Below are 25,951 nucleotides of genomic sequence, written 5' to 3' on the forward strand. Positions count from 1 at the left end.
ATTTGTTGTTGATTACATGAGATTTTAAGAATCCGTCGATGGTGGACCCCGTTTTCATGACTTTTGTTGGTTCCATCACCAATTTGTTCTTGATTACATGGGATTTTAAGAATCCGTCGATGGTGGACCCTGGTTTCATGACTTTTGTTGGTTCCATCACCAATTTGTTGTTGATTACATGGGATTTTAAGAATCCATCCATTGTGGACCCCGGTTTCATGAATGTTGTTGGTTCCATCACCAATTTGTTGTTGATTACATGAGATTTTAAGAATCCGTCGATGGTGGACCCCGGTTTCATGAATTTTGTTGGTTCCATCACCAATTTGTTCTTGATTACATGAGATTTTAAGAATCCATCCATTGTGCCCTGGTTTCATGAATTTTGTTGGTTCCATCACCAATTTGGTCTTGATTACATGAGATTTTAAGAATCCGTCGATGGTGGACCCCGGTTTCATGAATTTTGTTGGTTCCATCACCAATTTGTTGTTGATTACATGAGATTTTAAGAATCCATCCATTGTGGACCCTGGTTTCATGAATTTAGTTGGTTCCATCACCAATTTGTTGTTGATTACATGAGATTTTAAGAATCCATCCATTGTGGACCCCGGTTTCATGAATGTTGTTGGTTCCATCACCAATTTGTTCTTGATTACATGAGATTTTAAGAATCCGTCGATGGTGGACCCCAGTTTCATGAATTTTGTTGGTTCCATCACCAATTTGTTCTTGATTACATGGGATTTTAAGAATCCATCCATTGTGCCCCGGTTTCATGAATTTTGTTGGTTCCATCACCAATTTGTTCTTGATTACATGGGATTTTAAGAATCCATCCATTGTGCCCCGGTTTCATGAATTTTGTTGGTTCCATCACCAATTTGTTGTTGATTACATGAGATTTTAAGAATCCATCCATTGTGGACCCTGGTTTCATGAATTTAGTTGGTTCCATCACCAATTTGTTGTTGATTACATGAGATTTTAAGAATCCATCCATTGTGGACCCTGGTTTCATGAATTTAGTTGGTTCCATCACCAATTTGTTGTTGATTACATGAGATTTTAAGAATCCATCCATTGTGGACCCCGGTTTCATGAATGTTGTTGGTTCCATCACCAATTTGTTCTTGATTACATGAGATTTTAAGAATCCGTCGATGGTGGACCCCGGTTTCATGAATTTTGTTGGTTCCGATTTTATGAATTTTTCGATTTTAATTTGATTCTTGATTGGTCCAGGTTCAACAGGTTGTTGCTGTTACGTGGGATATTAATTTTGTTATTTAATTACCTATTTTCAATGTCCACCTGTAGTAAGTAGTTCGTTGCGTGAGGTCTTTTTGTCCAGTTAAGCTTCGTCTTTTAGCCCCCATCAGTTCAACGTGGTTTATATGATGTTTTTGGGTCTGATTTCTCCATCGTCCTTGCTAGTTAATAGGTTTTTCTGAAATTCCTATGCTGGAATGGTTCCATTTGGCCATCTTTTTTTTTTTCCCTGCTGTCGTATCGGTGACATTTTTTCAAGGTGGCAGTAATGTCACCTTGCAATGTAGTATAGACTCAGCTTTGTTTTCCCTAAATGTGTTGCTTTCACATTCTGCAACTTATGTTCCTCTTCGAATACCTGATGCACATATCGATCGTTGCTTGCTTTCACCAATTCCTTGCTGATTTGTATTTGCTTTCCCCACCTTGTGCCGCCAGGTATAATTGACAGCCCTGTCGCAGAGGGGCGTACTCGGGGGTGTGTTGTGACGTAGATGGGTGGTATAAAAATGTGAATTTGAATTCATGTATACAAGTAAATACTTGTACGTGTGTGAATTTATTAAAAGGCGTCAAAGTTGTGATTTGCCTATTCCAGTTGCGATTTGTTTTGAGTGGAAGTTGTTCATTCATTGGTGTACACAATGGAACCTGGTTGAGGTACTTGTACTGTTTGGTAAGTGAGTTTTGGTTTGCTCTATTAGCATTAGCAGCATAGTTTCCAGTGGTGATGTATGCTGTTGTTATTTTAAAATGTCATCTCTCCTACTACACTAGCTGTAATCAATTGACGCTGTAGAATCACTTTAAATAGCTTGTGCCGCTGTGCCAGCCCAGACTCCCATCAGAGTCTCCCTGGGATTGTTTATGTAGCGGCGTTCCTGCGTGTGCTCAGGTTTCATCCCCGCGTGCGTGCTTGTGTTGGAGATCTGCACGGTGGAGCGTGACCGCCGTCGGCTAGGCTTTTTAACCTTCTCGGAGGACGTGTGAGTGACACGTGTCCCTTTTGTGACGTTCACGCACTAATTTTTCTGGTTTCCAACGTGCAATGCTCGTCCTTGTTTCATTGCTCTGACCGTCCATTGGCCAAGCCGTGGCTTGGATGAGGTCCCGTGCTTCAGCCACACATTCACAGATGTGTTGTAACCTTGCAGAAATGAATGGCGCACGTTATTTATTAATGAAGGTCATTCTTGTTTCGTGTAATGCCATCTGACCTCTACTAATGGACATGCTCCCACCAAAGCGAATTTTGATCAAACGCTTGGTGAACAAAGGAAATGGTATTACGGCATCTATCTGTCGACATTCACAATTTTAATTTAATTTTTTTGTCCTGAAACCAGGCACTTGTTCTCCCAATTGGATTGTACCGGAAAAGAAAGCGTATTTAATTGGGAGGGATTTATCCACTTCTGTTTATTATGTAGTCATTCTTGTTAAGGGGAGATGTGGAGGCTGTTAAGTGTTGGAATGTGAATCTCCCAATAGTCCAAGATATAACTACTTTAAAAAATCACAGGAGTGAAGTTGATGGCATCACAAATCCTCATGTTTCCCACCTAAAGCAGAGTTGAAAGACTGCAAAAGCTTCCACCAGGAATGACCCAATATAAAATTTAGAGTTAATTTTTGTCCCTCATTTTTGACTGATGTGACCCCAAGTCCCCACCCTTTGGGGCATGGACCGGTGGGTCGGAGGGGAGGGGGGGGGGGTGTCATATCCCCAAAAATCATTACATGATTCATGCATCCCCCAATTTTGTTTGCATATACGCTACAAAGTTTCATTAAAATTGTTTAATAATGTGCCCATAATTGCATATTTCAGTATTTGACCTTTTGAACCCACCTGGGTGGCGGAGCTAAAAATGATAATGCTCTCGCATCTTCTTCCCATCTGATCATAACTACCAAATTTGGTGAATTTCTTCACAGCCGTTTTGGAGGAGATAGACCTGATTACAATATGCTCTCACCCCCCACTCCTCCGTTTTGTGGTTCACGAGTTATCAAGTGACCACTATATTCATTGTGTGTGTCCACAGCATAACTACCCGATGATATCATCCGATCTTGATGAAACTTGGGTGGGAGGTTGATATCATGATCTAGTTGTGTCCTGCCTCGAGTGGGTGTATTGCGCCCATTGTGGGCGGAGCGACGCCTGAAAAAGATGTCTTTTTATGGGGTAATCAAGTTCAAGCTACATCTTCTCCGAGGGGTTTGGTGGAATCTGACAGGGGTTTCGATATTTGGTTAGGCCAATGTCATGTGTCTAGCCCCACGGAGCTCGATTTTTAATTTATTTTTAAATATTTTTTTAATTTTGTTATTTATTTATTTTATTTTATTTATTTTCATTTCATTTTTCACCGAATTTTCGGTATTGTGTAGCTAACTAACCTCATAACTGATTATACATTATTTTCTATCTCATTTCAAGGTCAGTAACCTTCGTTTTGACATTTCCTGGCCTGTCCAGGCCTGTTTCGGTTACAGTCCGTCCTTTGTCATTGAATACCGCTCGCACGTGAACCATCGTCGTCTCCTGACTTGTTTTTTGTTTTTTTTTTGCTTCAAAAAGCACGGGGATAAACAGTGTACCTTTACTTCCATGCAGTTTCCCCATTTGTCCTTCAAACTGTTTATGCCAGTAAAATTTGGTTCCCTCAGTCTTACTTGTAGTTGGAAATGTCGAAGCAGATGATAGTCAGAGGGCCAAGTCCAAGCTGTACCAGCGTTGTGAGCGGGCAATCTGTTCAAGGCTACAGTCAAGAATGGCTGTCTGTGTAATGTGGACATTGTGCGCAAGTGTGTTTTCATGAAGTAGCACACCTTTGGTCAACATCCCTTTGGTGTTTTGTCCCTGTGACCTACTGCAATTTTTGCATGAGGCTGCAATAACATTCCTTTGTGATTATAGTTTGTGAAGAGTATTGCCAGTTGGCAGTATTCACTTGGTGTCCAACAAATAGAAGCAATCATCCTTGCCAGCTGAGTAGTTTATTGCGTGGCAGTACTTCCTTGTGGTTCAATACGTGATTTTCAAAATGGCGTATGAATGCTAAGGAGGCCTTTTTGCGACTCGGTTCTGCTCGCCGGACACTACTTTTAACTTGCCGTTGCTAACACAAAATCTGTAATTCAAATAGTCTTTTATACAAATTTTCAGCATTTGTACAAAAGAGTTGCAATTTCAGAATGGTTAACCCTGATTATTCTGTTCCTTAATGCAAATCGCACTCATGGAAATATTGGAACACAAAGAATATCCATGAATGAGGTGTTGAGTTCCTATAATTTCCTGTTTGTACAAGCTAGCATCAGGCATTCAGCCATGGGTATAACGTATACACATACACACATACACACATACACACCTCCTTTTAGCAATAGATGCAAAAATCTAGTATGATTTATTTTGTTACCCCGAGCAAAATGAACCATAAATTTATAACAGCCCTCACAGCTCTGATCCATTTTGCCCCCTGTCCTTCCCAACATGATCAATAGTAAAAGACATCCTTTTAAACTTACCCTGTATGCTCACAAGCTCCAGATATGTCTTTCCCATCTGTGTTCAGAAGCGCCCAATCCAGATACACGGTCCATTCACGAGTGGAGATCCGTCGGGGACTTGCGCAGCACACACCATTCCACGCAGGCCTTGTACCGGCCCGGCGCACATAGTTGGGAGTTTGCAGTACGGGCAGCGAGATAAGAAAAGAAAATTCTCTAAGTCTTTAGTTGTGCTGAGGTTGTGTTGTGTTTAGTTGTGTTTAGTTGTGCTTGACCTTTCTCAAGTATTTTTCTCAGATACGTTTCTTAGGCTTCCTTTAAAAGTTTTGTGAGACATTTTAAGTAACAATCCTTGTCTCGCTCACACAATATACCGTTACGTTTGTTGGAGGTAGACAATGATTACCTTAGTCCAGGTAGAATTGTATAGGTAGTGTGCTCCGACTGTCGTGAAGCAGAAGAACGCCCATGTATCGCAAGTAGGAAATTCGTTTAGACCGGATGTCGTGTAAGCGCGTATAAGTGTCCCCATGAGAGGGATTATGGGTAATGGGTAACGGTTATGTTAATTAGTTAGGGATTATGGGTAATTAATCCCCTGTATGTAAATGGCCTCTGTTAACTTTCCTCTGTTACTTATGACAATGCAGCACACACACAAAGTCAGGCAATAGCGCATTAAAAGACAATAAATAAAAGCTAACCGGAAACAGGACTTTGAGCACCAACGATGATACCACCGACGGGTGATAACATCAAGCAGGCAGGTCCGTGAGGCCACGCCCAGAGAGCAGTGATTGGTGAGATTTGTCTAGCAACGAAGAGAGGGACTGGCTGATAGGAGCAGGCATGGGCTGCGTCGGATGACGTCAGCCTTGAGAACAAAAGAACACTCTCCTGGATATTTTCTCTCTTGGCTTTCTGGATCTGGAGGTGAACGGTCGTGTTCCGACATTTTGTCTCTTCTTGCGTTGGAACCTTGGTGCCATGCAGTCACAGTTCATAGTGCTCTCGCGCTAGGGACATTGGAGGTTTCGAAGATCGTGAGGAGGAGTGAACTGCGGACCGAGGCCTGCGGTATCCCGCACACGGACTGTGGACCGAGGCCTGCGTTTCCCACGAGTGCACTGAGGCCTGTGCTGTTCCCGCCAAGGACGCAGGGGTTTTGACGATTCCCGCTCGGGAGTTCAGGAGACGCTCAGAGCTAAGTACTAAAAACATGCTTTATTTTCACCTTTATTTTTCCCTTTGTGTGGGGACGTCCCATTTAGGAATCTTAGTTTTGCCGGGTGTTATTTTGTTACTGGCATTTCTTCAATAAAGCCGGTATTTTTGTACATTTTAAATCCGTGTCGGTTTGAATTAATTATCGCAGGTTCGAGGACGTCCGGTGGGACCCGTGAAGGTAAGTTCGTCATTATCCTTTCCCTCGTGTGTAAAGAACACCGTCATTTTTGACTGAACACCTCGGAGTGTAAGCTCGTTCGTCTATCTGTTTCCTTGGAAGATTTTAATCCCTAGGAACAGGACAATACTTTATAGTGCCCCAAAGATCGCCATTTCCTGGGATTTCTGCTTATGTGCTCCGAGCATTCTTGGGCAGATTATATCATTTTTGAAATTTGTGTATTGCATAGATTCTAATTTGGTTTCAAGCTTCCACTGGAGAAACCATGCTTCTTCATTATCCCCACACTTTTTGAAAACAAAAATGGGGGAATATTGTAATCGGCTACTGTCTGTCTGTCTGACCATCCCTCCATCTCGCCATCTCCTAAACAGTTGGCCAGAAATTCACTAAACTTGGTAGTTATGATCTACACATGGCATGAAGATGCAAGGGCAGTATCATTTTTGGCCCTGCACCCTGTGACGGGGTCAAAAGCTCAAATACCATAAAATGCATATACGTGCACATTTTGAAACCTTTTAATGAAACAACATTGGGGGACATGAAATATGTAACGATTTTTTGGATTTGACCCCTGGTTCATGCCGTGCAGTGGGAACTTGGGGTGATAGGGGTCATAGTTTGTTTTGTCATGCTCTGTTTGAATGAGCCCCACCTCATCACATGTTGCTGTTTGTGAGGTAATTTATTAACCTTGCTGTTTTGTTTTGTCGCCATTATTTTGATGGATTGTACGATGACGTCTGCACTCAACCATCAGGCGAGTAGAATAGAAGCCATTGCAAAAAGCGTGCGATTTTGTATTCTTTGCGGCTTCAAATTCTTCCAATTGCCGTTCGGTTATCCATATCCAAACCCACATGGACCCTGCAGGTGGATGAAGATTCATGCACCTATGATTATAAACTTTATGACTCGATTTTGGTGGGATCCATGATCATGTAAATTATTTCTTAATACCAGAACTCTTCAGTTGCTGAGTTAATTCATTATTTCTTTTCTCACATGTAGCTTTTTTAGACTTTTCCTACAAGTGGATGGTTTTGATGTTTTGGTTGGCCACATGTAGTGAAGGCTGTGCAAGATTTGTTTTGGGAAGAGGGAATTCCCTTTGGAACTGGCATGCTTGCTACCCTTTCAAATCCGGTGTGACGGGCCTTGCCATTTATCAGGGCTATGTTGACCCCAGTACAAATCCTGCTGCTCACATTACTAAGCAGCTGGCCTGACATTTTACGCCTTAAAAGCTCAAGGTTCCTTCTCAGCGACATTCTTTGACTTAAGGGCTTTGGAGATTATGTTTATGCCTACAACTCCATATCCATTTCACTTTTCCTCCTTCTCATTGGTGCTTCTAAACCCAGGGAGGTTTGGAAGTGTTGTTCTGAACAAAGCCTTTCCACCGGTTTTTTTTTTGTTTTAAATAACGATTTATTAACTTGCCGAGCCCTTCTGACAATATTCCCTGAGCTTGGCTCACATAAAATGCAAATTAATTTTACTCTATTTATTCTGGTATTCAGCGGGGGCGGGGAGTGGGGGCAGGTTCAGTCCTATCACAGCAGTTTATTTGCATGGGTTATACTTGGTGGTTTGCCATTACCTTCCCAGCAGTAGTTATGGCAGAAGAACCACCTTTAGAGGCCAATATTCCCTGCAGAGCAGGGATTGGCCTTTTTTGGCACCGTGGTCCCCTTTTTGAAGAAATGTTTTACAGCCAGATGCCCTTCCTGCCGCCAACCCTGTTAGTCACCTCTTGCGACACACAGGGAATTACCAGTGAACTGGTACTCAATTTGCCGACATCGGAAGGATGACAGGCTGAGTCAACCCCCACTGGTGTTAATTCAGTGATCAGTGCGGTCCGGTCTGGAGAGGACGCTGGCGTTACTTGTTCGCCGCTTCTCCGACTGGGCCATTGTACATAGTTTGCTTTTCTGGTGGTCGTGGCGGATTTTTGACCGTTGGGTCTGCCCTCTGCTCGGTCCCGGCTCTGCTCCTGGCTTCGCCTGCCCGGCTCCTCCACTGTTTCCTCAGGCCCGCTCCCGTTGTTTGTGGCCGTTGTTTGCGGCGGTGGCTGTTTGCCGCTGTGGTCTTGATTAGTGGCTGCAGTCGTTTGCCGCTGCGTTTGCCGCTTTGCCTCCTCGACCTTGGCCTCGTACTCGTCCCTTCGCTCCTGCCTGGCATGGCTCTGAAGTACTCCGCCGCAAGGCTTCTTCTGCTCAATACCCGCTCCACCCCATCATGCATCTCTGCCATCAAATCAAATGGACTCCTCCGACGACCCAGGTACATTCACCGTGGCTCCGGTCGTAAGTTTGTTTATTTGCAATCAGGTCACTCCATCCCCGTCCTCTGGTCGGCTCAGCGCACTCTCACTCTTCGTCCCAGCGCACCTGGTCACAGCAACCCACACGATCGCACCTCCTGCCTACGAACCCTGGCTAAATCACCTGAATTCATCCCTGCTGTTCAAAACAACATCAAGCTCACCCTGTTCAACACCCGGTCCCTCAACAACAAATGCCTCATCCTGAACGAATACATCCTGGATAACAAACTGGACTTTCTCTGTCTCACCGAAACCTGGCAACAACCTCTGGACTACTACACACTTAACCTCACCACACCCAATGGATATTCCTACGTCAATAAACCACGCTCGGAGGGCCGAGGTGGTGGAATTGCCGTTATCCACCGTCAAGACATCAAGACCAACCTCATCTCCATCTCATCTGCTCCATCATTTGAACACCTGGCTTTAAAACTCTCTGGTCACACGCAGTCAGTCATGGCTGTCGTCTACCGCCCTCCCAAACCACACCCATCATTCCTGTCTGACTTCTCCTACTTTCTGACCCAGCTATGTTCCCTCTCCCCCTCAATCCTCCTCCTTGGTGATTTCAATATCCACATGGACTCCACTGACTCCACAATAACCACTGACTTCACTGATTTACTCACCTGCTTTAACCTCACTCAACATGTCGACTTTCCTACCCATATCCGTGGTCACATTTTGGACCTTGTCTGCTCCACTGGATTAAATTTGCACCATCTCTATGGCTCCGACCTCACCCTCTCTGACCACTTAGCCATCACTCTGACCATCAACATCCCCGCCCCAATACCAAGGCATTATCGCACAATCAACTTCCGTAAGCTAAACGCTCTTTCACCTACCTCATTCTCATCCACCCTCTCTGAAAAAATGTCCACTTCTCCCTTCATTGACCTCCACACCCCTTCCGACCTCACTGACTACTACAACCACACTCTCTCCTCCTGCCTTGACCAGCTTGCACCTGTAAAAACCAAAACAGTTTCTTTCACCCATTCTGCTCCCTGGTTTACCCCTGAACTCCACCTGATGAAAACTCATGCTCGCCAACTTGAAAGACTCCGCAATAAAACGGGTCTCACAGTTCACTCCCAAGCCTACAAGGACCACATACAACACTACAAAGATGCCCTCTCCCGCGCCCGCTCTGCCTACTACTCTCAAATTATCCACTCTGGCTCCGGAAATCCAAAAGCACTCTTCTCGACAATAAACAAACTCCTCCGCCCCCTGAACACCACCACCCAGTCATTCACAGTAGACAACTGCATCTCCTTCCTCTCTTTCTTCCAACGCAAAATTGACAACATCTACAACAGCTTGACCACCGCCGCACCCGCTCCCCCTCCAACCACCTGCCCCCCCTTGTCCTGCCATCCCTTGTCTCGGTTCTCCCCAATCTCCCCTACTGACCTCTCTGAACTCCTCATAGGAATGAAAACTGCCACCTGCACTCTTGACCCCATCCCCTCCAGCTTTGTCAAAGCCTCCCTCCCTGCTCTCTCTCCACTTATCATTGCAACAATAAACTCCTCCCTGTCTACAGGCATCGTCCCACCTTCCCTCAAAATTGCTGCTGTTACCCCCATTCTAAAAAAACCTGGTCTAAACCCTGACACCCTAAACAACTTCAGACCCATCTCCAACCTACCCTTTCTGTCAAAAGTTTTGGAACGCGCTGTAGCCACTCAACTCAAACATCATCTCTCTGCCAATAACCTGTATGAAACATTCCAATCCGGATTCCGCTCCAACCACAGTACTGAAACTGCTCTCCTCAAAATCACCAACGACCTTCTCCTCTCCTCTGACGCTGGCAACCTCAACATTCTCGTCCTCCTCGACCTCAGCGCTGCCTTTGACACCATCGATCACACTATCCTCCTCACCCGACTTGAATCCACCTTTAACGTTACCGGCACTGCCCTCTCTTGGATTAAATCATACCTCTCTGACAGATGCCAGTTCATCTCCATCAATAACTGCAAATCCCCCACTGCTCCCCTCCCCCAAGGTGTCCCCCAAGGTTCAGTTCTTGGCCCCCTCCTCTTCATCCTTTACCTGTCCCCGCTCGGTCACTTAATCCGCCGTCATGGTCTCCAATTCCACTGCTTCGCCGATGACATCCAGCTTTTCATCTCCACCAAGTCCGTCTCCACCGACACCCACTCTATCCTGACAAACTGCATCACTGAAATAAAATCCTGGCTTCAAATCAACTTCCTCAAGCTTAACTGTGATAAATCTGAAATAATCATCATTGGCCCAAAAACGCTCACAAAATCCACCCATAACTTTGCCCTCAACATCGACGGTATCCCAGTATCCACCTCCCCTCACATCCGGAATCTTGGCGTCATCTTTGACCAAACCCTTTCCTTCGACAAATACACTAAACAGATCACAAAGTCAGCCTTCTTTCACCTGAAAAACATTGCCCGTCTCCGCTCATCCCTCTCCTCCACGGCTGCAGAAACCCTCATCCACGCCTTCATCACCTCCCGTCTGGACTACTGCAATAGCCTCCTCTATGGTTCACCCTCAAAAATCACCAATAAACTCCAATACATTCAGAACTCCGCTGCCCGTCTACTCACCCATTCCCGGACCCGTGACCACATCACCCCCGTCCTTTACAAGCTTCACTGGCTCCCCATCCCCCAGAGAATCCAGTACAAAATCCTCCTCTTGACATACAAAGCCCTCCATAACCTGGCCCCATCCTACCTGGCTGACCTCCTCTCCAGACACACTCCCACCCGCAACCTCCGCTCTGCTGGTACCAACCTCCTGACCCCCTCCATCCGGACCAAATTCAGATCCTGGGGGGACAGGGCCTTCTCCATCGCTGCTCCCACCCTCTGGAACTCACTACCTCACACCATCAGAGACTCCTCCTCACTCACCACATTCAAAACATCACTAAAGACCCACCTGTTCAACACTGCATTCAACATTCAACCCACAGCATTTAACCCCTGACTATCTCTTCTCCTTCTCCCTCCTTTTGCTTTAAATATTTCCCTATTGATTCTTGTCTTTTTGCAATTGTTGTTTTCATGTATTGTTATGCATTATGTTTGCCACTCTGTCAAAGCGCCTTTGGGCTTCTGGAAAAGCGCTATACAAAATAAATGAATTATTATTATTATTATTATCAACCAAGATTCGAACCCATGATCCTGGGATCCCAAGCCAGCACCCTAACCGCTAAGCCAACACCAGGATATAGTAGTATGGCAGGAATTTGTAATTTGTTAATGGTGCCAGCGGTTACTCGACTTCTCTTCATGAAGGACACCCTGGGATATTTAATGTCCTCCAAATAATGCTCCAAAAATAATCCAAATAATGCTCCAAATAATAACAATGAATGATCGTTTTAAGGCCATTTTCCCCGCTAGAGCAGGGGTTAGCCTTGCGGGCCCCATGAGCTCATGGTTCCCTGTTTGAGGCAATGTTTTTATGGCCGGATGCCCTTCCTGACGCCAACCCTTGGTCGCCTCTTACGATGCGCAGGGATACGGTGTACCTATTCTAAATTGGGGTACACACCGTGATCATTCATCCCAGCAAGCTGGTACTCAATTTGCCGACCTCAGAAGGATGACAGGCTGAGTCAACCCCCCTGGCCTTAATTCAGCGATCGACCGGGATTCGAACTCAGGATCCTGGGATCCCAAGCCGGCACCCTAACCGCTAAGCAAACACCAGGCTTGTTATCATGTATCATGGCAATGAGATACAAACCTGCTATTTTTATTTTATTTTATTTATTTATAATTTTTATGAATTTTTTAAATGGTTAACATCCACATTACAGGTTGTCTTGTACCATTGGAGCCCATCCATCATGCCTTGGTGTAGACACTGAGTGCTGATGTACAAGTTCACAATGACATTCCTTTTCCGAGCCTGTACAATGTGCGGTTCAAATCTCTGGCGACCTCTTCCATGTGACTCGGTTTTCACCAGAAAAGTGGAAGCTTGTCAAGGTCCTCCGAGTAAGTTTGCATGGTATCGGCTTGGATAACAAGTAGTGATCCAAGGTACCTCTGCGTTGTAGATTTCACAGTTAACAGAGAAATGAAGCTCAAATCTCCACTGAGACATGATCATAAACAAATTTCTAACTTTTCACCCTATAATTTTTGATACAAACTTGTAAAGTGAAATATTTGACAAGGATCTACTTTTAATATATTTGAAATTGTATGTATGCCCAGAGCAATTTGAATAATCCCAAGTGTATAACCACTCTATTATATATCCATTTAAGCTGTATGTATGTTTTTGCTTCATATATGTACATCGGGTTATTTTTATTATTTTTGGCACCGAATGCGGCATTATGCACCGCCCAAATAAAAAAGTATATTTGGTCTACTGTATTTATAAACCACCGTTTAGAGGCCATTTTTCCCCGCAAAGCGGGGGTTGGCCTTTTTGGGGACCGTGGTTGTTGTTTTTTGGTCCCCTTTTTGAAGCAATGTTTTACGGCCGGATGCCCTTCCTGCCGTCAACCCTGTTTGTCGCCTTTTTACGATAAACAGGGAATTACCAGTGTACTGGTACTCAATTAGCCGACCTCTGAAGGATGACAGGCTGAGTCAACCCCCCTGGCGTTAATTCAGCGATCGACCGGGATTCGAACCCAGGATCCTTGGATCCTAAGCTGGCACCGGCTCGCAATTGCTGAATGCTTGGAACAAGATCATTCATTGGGACTGATAGGAGACAAAAGGAATCCTCACTCTGACTTGTTTAAAATTGGTTTCCCTTTTAATTATAAGGTTGGTGTGCAGAAATTTTGATGTACAGGAAATCATCATCATCATCATCATCATTGTTTTACGGCTGTTTCACCAAAAGGCATATTTGAGGCATGTTTTTTTTGTGGCTGGATCCCCTTCCTGACGCCACCACAGAATCGGCTGTGGACCTAGCCTTTGTCTAACGAGACATACCCTGCAAGGCAGCAGGGGGATTTGCAATCAGTTTCCTTCTGCTAGGCAGTGTAACCTCCTAGGCAGGTAATGGACAAAAAAAAAAAGTAATGTTACTTAACAGGGCATAGGGCCACTACGTGCGGTCATTACAGCCTGCATGCGCCATGGCATGTAGAGTCCACTAGCGTCTGGAATTCTGCAGGAGGGATGTGGCACCATTCTTCCATGAGAAATTCGATCAACCTTTCCTTACATTTTCCAAACACAAATGTTTGTCCCCCCCATCTGTTTGTTTGTCCCCACCATTCTTCCATGAGAAATTCGATCAACCTTTCCTTACATTTTCCAAACACAAATGTTTGTCCCCCCCATCTGTTTGATGGAGGTGGAAAATGCTGTCTCAAGCGTCGTTCCAGAATATCCTATAAATGCTCGATTAGGTTCAGATCTGGTGACTGAGAAGGCCATGACATATGGATAACAATGTCATGCTCATCAAACCATTGGATAACCACACATGCTCTGTGGATGGTGGCATTTCTTCTCTTTCATCTATGCTGGTCATAATTTTAGGCGACCATGCCTGTGCAGCATTTTAATGTTTGACCCTAAGCATGCTGGGATGTTATTGGCTTAATTAACAATGAGCCACACCTGTGTGGAGGCTGTTGCTTGGTGTCCCTCATTTACCCAGGTGTTTCCATTTTTTTTTTTTTTTTTGTCCATGACCTGCATATACATGTATGCTTAAATTGGCTTCATCATAACTCCACTGCTTCTTTGAAGTGAAACACTTGCTCATGCTGTTCATACAGAAAAATGTATAATTCATAATGGGCTTGGAAGAGCACAGGTTGTATCAAAGACTACGCTGACCTACTTGAAGTATCGGGGCCTTCATCTATGCATGCCCAGCATTGATGTCAGGGTCGTTGTTGTCATCCAAAATGGATTGATCGGTATGCATCTTCTGGATAGTTGGACCACTGCACTTGATTATAGCAAGTCCCACACGCACGCCCTCTCTGTTCACCAAGATCGACAAATCCTCCAATATACCTTGGATTTACCTCACAATCTCCCTGGTTATGTTGGTTACTCTCACAGACCTTTAGATTACATGCTGGCAACAACAACTAGTGCTGTGCCCAATTAATGTCCCCAACTGAAATGCACAGTTAATAAATAAATAACGTTGATATTGTTGTCCAAAACAATTTGGAGTGGAAGTGTTTGGAAAAGGGAAATGAATGTAGCTTTCCAACTTATGCTCTGACAGCATGATTTTATTGGCACTTCCCCTCCCCGCCCCCCAAAAGAAATCTTTCAGGAGAGTGGGAACCTCCTCTCCCCCACCCCACCTGACTCACACCTCCCCTCGGTCACTATGCTGTTCGTAATGTGCCCAAGTTCATGTGATCTCTAGGTGTGGCCCATCACTCTTAACAGCTGACTCATTTTCAAGCCTGTTGCTTCTTATCAACCTTCGGAGGTATATTGCCTATGCTCGGTCACCAGGACATGTTGACACACTGCACGCGACATGTCCGCTTTCCGTGTGATCATGTCGTACACATTTGTAGAGGTATTATTGGTGTGCATAGCATCGTTCATCAAGACTTTTGTGAGGACCATTTTTTGTGATCTGTTATTGTAGCTCTGTGACATTGGGTCTTTTGTTTAAATTCAAATCTGTCTCACTCTTTCTGTTTGTCTGTCTCCGTAGCATGGCTGTTTAAATTATTACCCCACACGCAAAGCGAAAATTGCGGTAAAGCAATTTGCTCACTTTGTCTGTCTACAAATGTCGATTTGTGATCGAGCAACAACTTTATTTCAATTGAATGTTATATTTTGAACAGGAAGCAGAACATGAATCGGTAAACGAGCATGTAATTTAGCAATAGTTCAACTATGAGTTTACCCCGATCACGCATGTGCAGAGAGGATGGATATAAAGGGTTTTACTCTCTGCCTGCCTGGCATTCAAAAAAGATTGAAAATAATTCCAAACAAGAAACTTACTGGTTTTAGATGCAACATCAAGGACACAAAAAACAGGCACAAATAACTAATGTAATGTGTTTGATAAGTTGGTGTAAAAGACTGCATCAACGGCGGTAAACTTCCGGGATTTTATTTTCTATAACCTTTAAAATCCTTCCTTTATTTCAATTGAATTGTACACTTGAACATTTGGAGAACACAAATGGTCTTTTTGGCACTTTCAAAACCTTTCAGTTTAGCAGTACTGTACTTGGACAAAATATTACGGTATTTTACATCATTATGACTAATCAAATTTACCGCTTGCAGACTCCTCCATGTCCCTGTTTCTCAAGACTGCATGGGGTAAGTTGTTCGATGAACTCTCTCGTTAGTTTGTTCCTCTCATTGTACACTTATTAATGGAGCATGTGGCATTCAAAATGTTCTATGAACATGATGCCTGCAATATTCCTAGACGCAGCAACGGTTTTTATCTGTAATGCGCAAAACTGTAGTAGATGCTTCGTGAGAAAATATTAATTCATGTATTGTGTGTTATTTATATATACAGACTTAGCATTTAATATGGAATATATATTTTTTTCTTGACTTGGGTTTACTTTCTCAACTCAGTATATCAATCTGGTGAGTTTCTTTTACACTTTGGTGATTTATTTGTTAAAAGAACCATGTCACTGATTGTCTGTCGCAGCAAGAAGTCAACAACAGGATTATATCACAGGTGGCGTGGCAAAATGTACGGACAGGTGCATTTGATTATTGGCTTCACAGTCGGGTATACAAGGGTTGTTGCGTTCTGTATTAGTGGAAAACAACTGCTGCACGTCTCTAAAAGTTATTGCCACTTCCTCTGGAGATGGTCCGTCAACTCGACAATGCTGTTTGTCATGGAGTGGTGGCTTTACGAAATTACGGCATGAAACAGCGTGCTATTGCTCGGCAGTATGGCATCACTCAAGGTCAGGTGTCAAAGATCCTGAAACGAAATGCTCAGAGGGGTGTCCCTACTCCAATACCGAGGCCAGGACGTCCCCGCAGAACCACAAGGAGAGATGATCGCCAGCTGCACCGGTTAGTCTGCAATGGCCGTACCAAGTCAGATAATCGGCTTAGGGCTAAGTGGCAGCAACTGACAAATGTGCCTGTATCCAGAAGGCTAGTCAACCAACGACTGGTTCAAACAGGCTATCGTGCCAGGCGTCCCCTGAGAAAGCCACGCCTGACAAGACAACACCGCCAGCGCCAATTGCAGTGGGCCAGAGAGCACCGTCAATGGCAGCCAAGACACTGGAATCATGTGATCTTCAGTGACGAGTCTTGATTTCTGGTCTATCGTCAAGATGGCCATGTCCGAGTGCGCAGACAAGTGCATGAAGCCTACAACGAAGATTGTATAGTGCCAAGAGTCCAAGCTGGAGGTGGTGGGGTGACCGTTTGGGCTGCTTTTCATCCAGGGGGCAAAACTGACCTGGTTGTTCTGAATGGAAGCCTGAACCAGTTCAAGTACAGGGCCATTCAGGAAGAAACATTGCTTTCCATTTGCTCGTGCAGCCTTTCGAGGAAACTTTGTCTTCCAAGATGACAATGCACGGCCTCATCGCGCTCGCATGATCCAACACTTTCTTGCTGACCGTGGTGTCGAGCATATGGAGTGGCCTGCCATGTCCCCGGATATGAATCCGATAGAGAACTTGTGGGCAGAATTAACGCGTCAAATCGACAACTTGGACCAGCAGCCTGCCTCTGTGCGTGAATTGCAGCAGGCTATTGTCACTGCATGGCAAGCGATTCCTGTCCAAACCTTGGCAAATCTCGTGAACAGCATGCCTCAATGTGTACGTGCTCTCCTGAATGCTCGTGGGGGTTACATGAAGTACTGAACTGTAATTTTACTGTCTGTAATCCCAGTCGTAATTTAACTTTTGTTTTTGTTAAAAATAAATTTGGCTAATGTGCAAAATAAAGAGATACTTCTGGAAAACGTACAGAAGTTTAACACAGTACTGTCCATGAATTGAGTTCGATATCAATTCACATCACGTTCAAGGATCAATTTATTTGCTTCGAAATGTCAAATGTGGTTTTTGTTTCTTTTAAAGGTCACATTAACAAAATGTAGAATAATTTCAACATAATTCCAATGAACTTTTGGTTCTAAGACATCTTGAAAAGTAAGTTCACCCCCACAAAAAAAAATTCCATATTAAATGCCAAGTCTGTGTGTATATATATATTTATATATATTTAGTTATTCATGAATATTTATAATTATATATATATATGTACAAGCTGTTTTTTTTTTATTGGTTTTTCTTTTATTGTTGGGAGTATCTTGTATAACTTTTTGAACACTCCACGTACCATGGTGTCACTGCCTACATATCGTGCTTTATTTTTGTTCTTTGCAGTATGTCTGTGGATTTCCTTGTCTTTAGGTGTTTTTTGATGGCCGTCACAGGCTGTCTTGCACCATTCATGGTGAAGTGGATTTGGGCAGGTGGGCCAGGGGCAGTGCAATGATTTGTGTCCTTTGGCCTAGCTGAACGGGGATTTTCCACCCAGGGGGGGTGTTTGCTGGTCACATGTGGGTGAGTGATCCTGCACCATGTCAAATAGCTTTGTTGAATGCTCCATGGCATGCAATGCATGTGGAATGGCTTTGGTGTTGTCCTGCTGTCGCCTCTTAAATTTCACTGCTTTTCCACCATCTAATTTGTGTGATCTGTGGATTTTCATAGGATTTCTTGTTTTTGATTCTATTGTTGGCATGATTGTTTCAAGAAAAATGTTGGGGTTTGGGAGGGTGGAGTAACTTGTAGAACTTGATTGGGGTTTTTTTGCATGCACAATATTTTATTGACATAGGCTTATAGGGACAGTACATGTTTATCTGTTTGCTTGTTTAATTTGCTTTTAAAGCTGTAGTGTAAAATTTGAATTTTAAGGGCAATAAGCACCCAATCATTTCCTCTTCTGGAAACATCGTTAAAAGTGCCATTTGCTCAAAAAGATAAAAGCACAAACAAAGCATCCTCCTTTCCCCTGGTGCTTAATAAATGAGCAAAAAAGAATTGCACAATTACTTGGGATAGCTTGCAGGTACTGTACCTTATTTCAAGAAACATCAATGGAGTACCTCACTTCAAGAAACATGCAAGAAAAATGTATTCGCTATTTAGAAAACATACAAGAAAAGCAAAGAAAATCTTTGCTTTTTCAAAACTCATTTTAACAACCATCTTCGATTATGGTTAGTTTTAATTGGAAATAAATTTCGTTTTTTACCTTTTTGAGGCTTGTGGTGGAGACTCTACTTTTATTACTTGCGAAAATCGAAGATTTTTCAAGTATATTTGTTGGTCCTGTGTGTTATTCTGTCTATTTGTCTGTCTGTCTCTTTGTCTGTCTGTCTGTGCTGATCTGTCTGTATGTCAGTCGTCTACAGGTCACAATTTCCAACCGATCTTCGCAAAACTTCACCGAACGGTAGAGTTGATCATAAGCAAGAAGCCTATTGATTTTGAAGTCAAACGATCATTAGGTCACCCACTTTGTCAAATTTCTAAAATCCTCAATTTCCATCTGATTGACTTGAAATTTTTAGAGGATTTGCATATGTGGTCACTAAACCACCAAGTATTTTGAGGTCAACATAGGCCAAAAGGTCAACAACATCGAGGCCAAATTTCCAAAATCCTCAATTTTCATCTGATTGACTTGAAATTTCAAGAGGATTTGCATACCAGGTCACTGAATTAAACCACCACGTATTTTTGAGGTCATCATAGGACAACAACTTATTTTAGGGATTTAGCAAGTATCGTGCTATGCACGACATATTTCTTGTTTTTTTAAAATTTTTTGTATACCAAGTCGAGGCTCGTATAAGAGCTAACACATAAAACATATCATAAAGGGAGCAGTAGACACGGGGAGGGGACAGTGAGGCAGGCGCAATAACAGTAGAGAACAGGGACATCAGGAGATCTGTGCAAGAGAATTGGCTGGGGTGGTGTGCATGGGATAAACAAGATGGACACTACAAGGACTTTCAGGAAAGATAACAGAATTTGAAGGAGGTGGACTTTGGGTGGATTAACAGAGGTAGAAAAGATCAAGGTATTGGTTGGGGGAAGATAAGAGATGGTGGTGAACAGCTGTTTTGAAGACCTAGAGGGAGGAGTGGGATTGAAGAGAGTGTGGGAGTTTGTTCCAGAGGCAGGAAAAAGAGGAATGAAAGAGTGAAGGTGAGCAGAGAGTCTTGATTTCGGCAGTTTCACCAGAAGAGGGTTGCTGGCAGACCTTGAGTCCTGCAGGAATATTTGGGGGACAGAACACAGACAGAGCTGGGGGAGCTAGGCCAGAGAGGAGTCAGTAGAAGACATAAAGACCACCAACCTGCTTGTGATGGGAGAGTGAAAGACCCTCGGAAACAGCTTAATCACTGGAGATACTAAAGATTCTAAAAGCGTTGGTTTCTACAGCATAAAGCAAAGCTTCTCCATCAAGCTGCGGATGAAAGCTTTGTAAGTGATAAGTAGCTGAGTAGTGCCAAGGAAGGACTTTGCACGATGGAGGATTTCCAGTCAGGAAATACTTTTTCACGAAAAACGTTTCTTCCTTCTTGCTTTGAACAGCTTGTGGCAAACTTATTGCTCACCAATTGTCCTCGTTAGCATCTCGATGTCTAGCTATCAACATCTATGTTCATCCACACCCTGGGATTTTACCTTACCCCTTATTTCAACTCTTACTCATAAGGGCACCTGTGAGCAAGATGGGGGCATTAACCACAAGTCATTTTGGTTGGAGGGAAAGTGGGACACAACACTTCAACACCTCAACACAATGTTTCCAGATTGTGCATAAATTATTTGGACACATTTTGCGCTCCGGCCTCCAAATACACACCGCCAACAAATTTCAAGGCCGTAAATCAAAATGGCAGATCGCAGAGGGGGTACAGGCAGTTTGGGGGTATTTTGGTATTTTCAGGAGTTTGTCAGTTCAGGGTGCCAGAACATATTGTGAGCCTTCTCTTATGATGACTAAACGAATGTGGGATCTTTAATGTTCACCAGCAAATTCCAGCGGACTGGACACCTGTCTGGATAGCACTCAAAAGAACGGCATGTTCATGAATGCAACACCATGCTGTGAAGCATCAAGGTTAGTTTGTACTTGGGCTGGAATTTTAACCCAGATTGGGCAGTGCAAAAGCAAGCATGGTACCTTTGAGATATTTCTGACAGCTCATTTCACATTGGAAGCTTATTTCTTCTTGGACACATGAATCACTAGATAAGATTATTTGATCAATTGCATATAGAGAGGCTTTCAAGGATAAATGACATCCCACAGTGTAATACTGCTTATTCCATAATTTCCTGGTACCATAACAGCTGCTCAAATAAATGGCCTTGATCTGCTGGTTCTGTATGAGGATTCTTTTGATCCCTCTTTCTTATAAATGAGATGTGTGCCCTCTGCTTTTTGGACATTATTTTGGTGCCCTACTGAAGTTTTCCCTGAGAAAGTGATGGTGAAACTTATCTTTGAACTGTTTCTTCCCTATGGTTAATAGTTTATCCACAATGGTAATTCGCAGCGTTCAATGTTGGACTTCTTGATGTTGGAGCGATGGTAGAGTTTCGTTCTGATTCAAGATTTTGTTTGACATTGTTGGACTAGGGCATGGAGGTAGAGGAGTACTAGCAATCTGCTGGGTCTATAGCTCTTGGCATGGTTTGAGGTGCTTTGGGGACTCGCAGTCTACATGCTGCGGTGTGCACTGTAGATAGGTAGATACTAGTAACAGATCATCAGTGAGAGAAGGGGTGTCGGTTGACTTCCGATGCAGAGCCCCTGAAGGTGGAAACTTTATTTTAGAGCACACGTGCTAATGTTCCTACTCTGGTTCGCTGCAATTTACCCATATCCCAAGCACGTGGGTGGGTTATGTACCGTACACAGCGCTATCATTGCTATGTCGATTTCCACTCGCCGCATGAATCACCTTCCAACGTCGGATAAATCAAAATTCCAGCCTGCAAATCACAAACAATTGATGCATCTGGTATTTCTGGTGCAATTATAACAGCAAATGCTATGTGAGGATTGTAATGATTCAGCATAGCATGCAATTTGTTTTACTTTTGTTTATTTATAAACGTGTTTAAATGCTCAAGATTGTGCAATGTAAGATCAGTAATAATAATGTAAAAATGCCTTCTTTGGTGAAATTTGCTGTGGTCTTGTGCATTTTTGGGTTATTGCACACAAATAAAGAAAACTTCACTTATACATATTGTGTAATCGAGCTACTTGCATTATAAATGTGCCTTGTTTAATTTATACATGTGGCAGGAACATATAAAAATATCCCCGAGTTGGCTGACGGTCATCTCTTGAGGTTGAGATTTGGGGCAACTCCCCTGGGAGCCCCATGATCTGAAATCAAAAGATGCCTGAGTGATTTGCGGACTGTCTTCTTGTACTGTATACATGTGCCAAGTTTCAGAACAATCAGCCCGGTGATAAATGCAGGAGTAACAAAAATAGCAGAAAGTTACCGGACGGACAGACTTATGGACATCCAGATATCACGACCCATTTTAAAGTTCATCTCCGAGTTTTGAGATGAGATGACGAATAATGTTCGACAAAAGGTGGGGTTGGGGGATGTTCAGCATCAATTAGTTGCAATGGTCCATGGTGAAAATGTTACACATCCTTTCGGATTATCAAAATATATCGATCATAGAAGAAGCGGAAGTCCCCCTGGCTGATGAGCGTTGCGGTGTGTTCTTGAGTTAAACACGCTCGGGTGTGGGAACATAGTTATTGTGGTGATGGGAGGTGAACAAGAGATTGCTACTATCACCTTGTAAAACTGCAGACAGATTAATAGTTAAATGATGGAGAACAGCAGGTTGCCATGAATAGAGGGAGGAGCAGGGGGCTTGAATATATGCATAAACACACAATAAAGGCAGTGAAAGGGAGGAAAATGGCGTTCCAAGGTCAGTGAGAGCAATTCAGTATTTATACATTTGGCCTTTTCACAAGCAGTGTCCAGCATGACTCCATCCTTCTACGAGAAAAGGGATAAATCGTCATCCTAGTGTTTCACATGTAAGGCGATGCACCAGTGTGTGCGGAAATTTATTCCTTTGGATGGAAGTTAAATGTGGAGTCCTATCTGCTAACATTAGTTGATGGGCGTTTAAAATCCCATGGTGTCCTTCATGAAGAATAGGCGAGCTATCACCGGCACGCTGAACAAAATTTATTGGACAAGGAAGACCAAAACACTTGCTACCCGCTGAAAATGCAGGTTGCATCTTTAGAGTGTGCTGGTTGCTGTTTAGCAGCAAATTCAACATTCAAAACAAGTTTGCGTTCCCAGGTTGCTCGCATGTCAAATGTGGATGGCTGTTTTCGGCTACAACGGACAACCATGACCTCTATTGTAGTGGGAATGATATTGTGTTAAGCACCATCCCGAAAGATCTTTCGCCCGCATCTTGTGTCATCCACTATGTAGGTCACAGTTCATCAAACAAATAACGTCAATATATTATCACAAGTAAAAAATATCCAAACACAATCAAACAGACAAACAAAAAACAAACAAACCAGTAAAAAAAAAACCCCCTAATATATCTGCATTAGTAAGCTTTTCTAACATGACAATCAAGTTCTCACCCATTGAGATAGATTCACGGGTTCTCACCTGTGAATGTTGTATCAATAAATTGGCCATAGCTGGGGTCACATCCGTACAACTTGCATGCAAGCTTGTTCACCACAGTTCAGAAACAACAGCTGCTCGAGTTGCAGTACCTGGAAATTTAAACTACATTGTCAACTCTCCACACTGCACTGGAGCAGTAACGAAAGACCCGGGCCTGCCATATACCGAACCCTAAACATAAAAATACTTTTTTTGCACAACATCCAATGTGCTTTTAAAATTTATGCCTAAAAGCGTTCCGAGGAATGCACATGCCATTTGGGGCAGAATGGATGGCCTTTTTATACCTATTTTTTTTTTGTAACGACCTCACCTGTCCCTTGTGATACAAATCCATGCCCACCTATGGGTAACCATGTGCCCCAGGCAACAGACACAGTAACGCCGGCAGATTGTCTTGTATTTATCATAAAGACGTCCAACTTTTGTATGATTGAATTTAAAGTACCGTACTTCAAATTTTAATAGGTTGATATGTCTCTTTACATTGATATATAATTACGAACTGGACTTGCTTGTGAAGGCTCGTGTCAATTTGTGTCTGTGGACAAGTAGAATAAAGGATGAAATCAACAGGATGTTCATTGAGGTTTGCTAAGCAGTGTAGGAAACGAGGTGAAGCTGCCGTTTCAGGCGTGAACTGTTCGTCAGTGCTTCATCCACTGCTTACGTTGATACCCTCAACAGAAATAGTGTTCTCTGTTCAAGGCTACAATGCTCAGTTGGCTAACAGTCCAGACATGTTCCAGGCATATGACCAGTTTTCTTGTTTTCGCAATCGACAGAAGGATGTTGCCATGTGTTGTTGGTGTGAGCAGTCTATGATAACGGATCTCTCATCTAGTTGGTTATGTTTGTGTCTCTGATGGCTTTGAAATTTTGGGTGAGAGGAACATTTGCATCCACATATATCACATCATCCACTTTTCTACCTTTTTTTGCTTCATCATGATCCATTGCTTTTCAAATGGCTGAAGATCATCTTTACGAGTGTTTTGCCACAATGTTATTTCGACTGCATCTTGCTCCCAGGGTGGTGGAAATGTTGTAAGCTCCCAGGGTTGCTTTGAGAACCACGGCGAGTCCACATCGTGCTTTCATCGGATAGAACTCTAAGCTAGCAATCCCACAGCAGTCAAGCAGTTTGATGTCAGGGATCCTATCATACCATGTGATTCCAGCAGTCTTTCTCAGTCAATGCAGATGGAATTGCTCCATCTGCTTTAATTATGTGACGGTTGTAGAATGGCCAGGATTTGCAGCCATATGAGTGTTGAGAGCACCACTGCATGATAAACGTTAATCTTTGTACTCAATCGAACACCGCACACAATCTAGAGACGCAGTAGTTCTCCAAAAGAAGCACTCACTTTTCCTAAGCGAGAGGTCACCATCATTGATCACAGCAGTTTGGTGAAGTCCACCTCCCAAATAACAGAATCTGTTACGAGCCTTGAGTGATGTCTGGTTTGAATTGAAGCATACAGTGTGCTTCATACGTATTGAAACAGTGAAGTCAAATTTGTTATTATTGTTATATATTCAAGAAATTTGGATTTGAGATCAATAGATGAATATGAGGCAAGAGTACAGAAGGTCGGATTTTATTTCTTGGTATTTCTATACATATATGTGTTACCATTGTAGAAGAATAGCAATTTTTATGTTCAGTCCCCACATTTTAGGTTTGTGTAAGTATTGGAACAGATTAACTAAAAGTAAATTAAAGTATTATAATAGTTAGTATTTGGTTGCATATCCTTTGCATGCAATAACCATGTTGAGCCTGTGACCCATTGACATCAGCAAATTCTTGGTATCTGCCTTTGAGATGCTTTACCAAACCTTTACTGCAGACGTTTTCAGTTGATGTTTGTTTTGGTGGTTCCTGACTACTTTCCTCTTCAGCAAGGGAAATGCTGCACCATTGGATTTGAATTTAAGAGATATACTTCGCCAGTCCGAAACCTTCCACTTTTATCCCCTGATAAAGTCCATGGTTGTGTTGGCAGTGTGTTTTGGACCATTATTTTGCTGCATGGTTGTGTTGCCGCCCAATGCATGTGGAGGTATTTTCTTGTACAAAGGCAGACAAAATCTTTCTCACTTCTGAATTCATTCTGCTGCTGCCATCATTAGTTACATCATTAAAAAGATGAGTGAGCCAGTTTCTGACGCAGCCATGCAAACCCGAGCCATGACACTACACCACCTCCACCACGCTTCACAGATGAGGTAGTTAGATGCAGTTCCTTCCTTTCTCCACACTTTCGCCTTTCCATCGCTTTGGTAAAGGTTTATCTTGGTCTCATCTGTCCACAAAACTTCCAGAACACTACTGGCTCACCTCTTACTTTTTGGCAAATTCTAATCTGGCCTTTATATTTTTGGTGCTGATAGGTTTGCATCTTGCAGTGTAACCTTTGTAAATCTGCTGTTGAAATCTTCTATGAACAGTAGATTGTGATACTTTCATCCTGCACTCTGGAGGTTGGTGGTGATGTCACTGACAGTTATTTTGAGGGTTTTTATTCACAACTCTGATGATTTTTCTGTCATCAACTGCAGTTGTTTTCTTTGGCCAACCTAGCCATTGTCTATTTCTAAGTACACTAGGGGTTTCTTTCTTTTAAAAAATATTCCAAATTGCTGTATTTGTTATTCCCAGTTTTTTTTTTCTATGGTTC

The 25,951-nt window shown here is 43.1% G+C and overlaps 1 protein-coding gene across 10 annotated transcripts in view; it reads left to right on the forward strand.

The window, feature by feature from the left end:
- The window catches only part of LOC137424978 (monocarboxylate transporter 2), a 106,451-nt gene that overhangs the window by 37,844 nt on the left and 42,656 nt on the right, over positions 1–25,951 (forward strand). For 2 of the 10 annotated variants that reach the window (XM_078776143.1, XM_078776141.1), the window contains exons 2-3: positions 15,815–15,850; positions 17,917–18,096. The exons of 3 other annotated variants lie outside the window; for them this stretch is intronic. The gene's annotated coding sequence lies outside the window, so the exon portion shown is untranslated. Of the gene's footprint in view, positions 1–1,843; positions 1,952–2,170; positions 2,262–15,814; positions 15,851–17,916; positions 18,097–25,951 lie in introns of those variants that run through there. 5 more of the 10 variants (XM_078776142.1, XM_068112915.2, XM_068112918.2 and 2 more) reach the window with 5 other exon arrangements.

This window comes from Myxine glutinosa, chromosome 4 (assembly GCF_964187855.1).
Source record: "Myxine glutinosa chromosome 4, kmMyxGlut1.1, whole genome shotgun sequence".
In the NCBI taxonomy this organism is placed as follows: Eukaryota; Metazoa; Chordata; class Myxini; order Myxiniformes; family Myxinidae; genus Myxine; species Myxine glutinosa.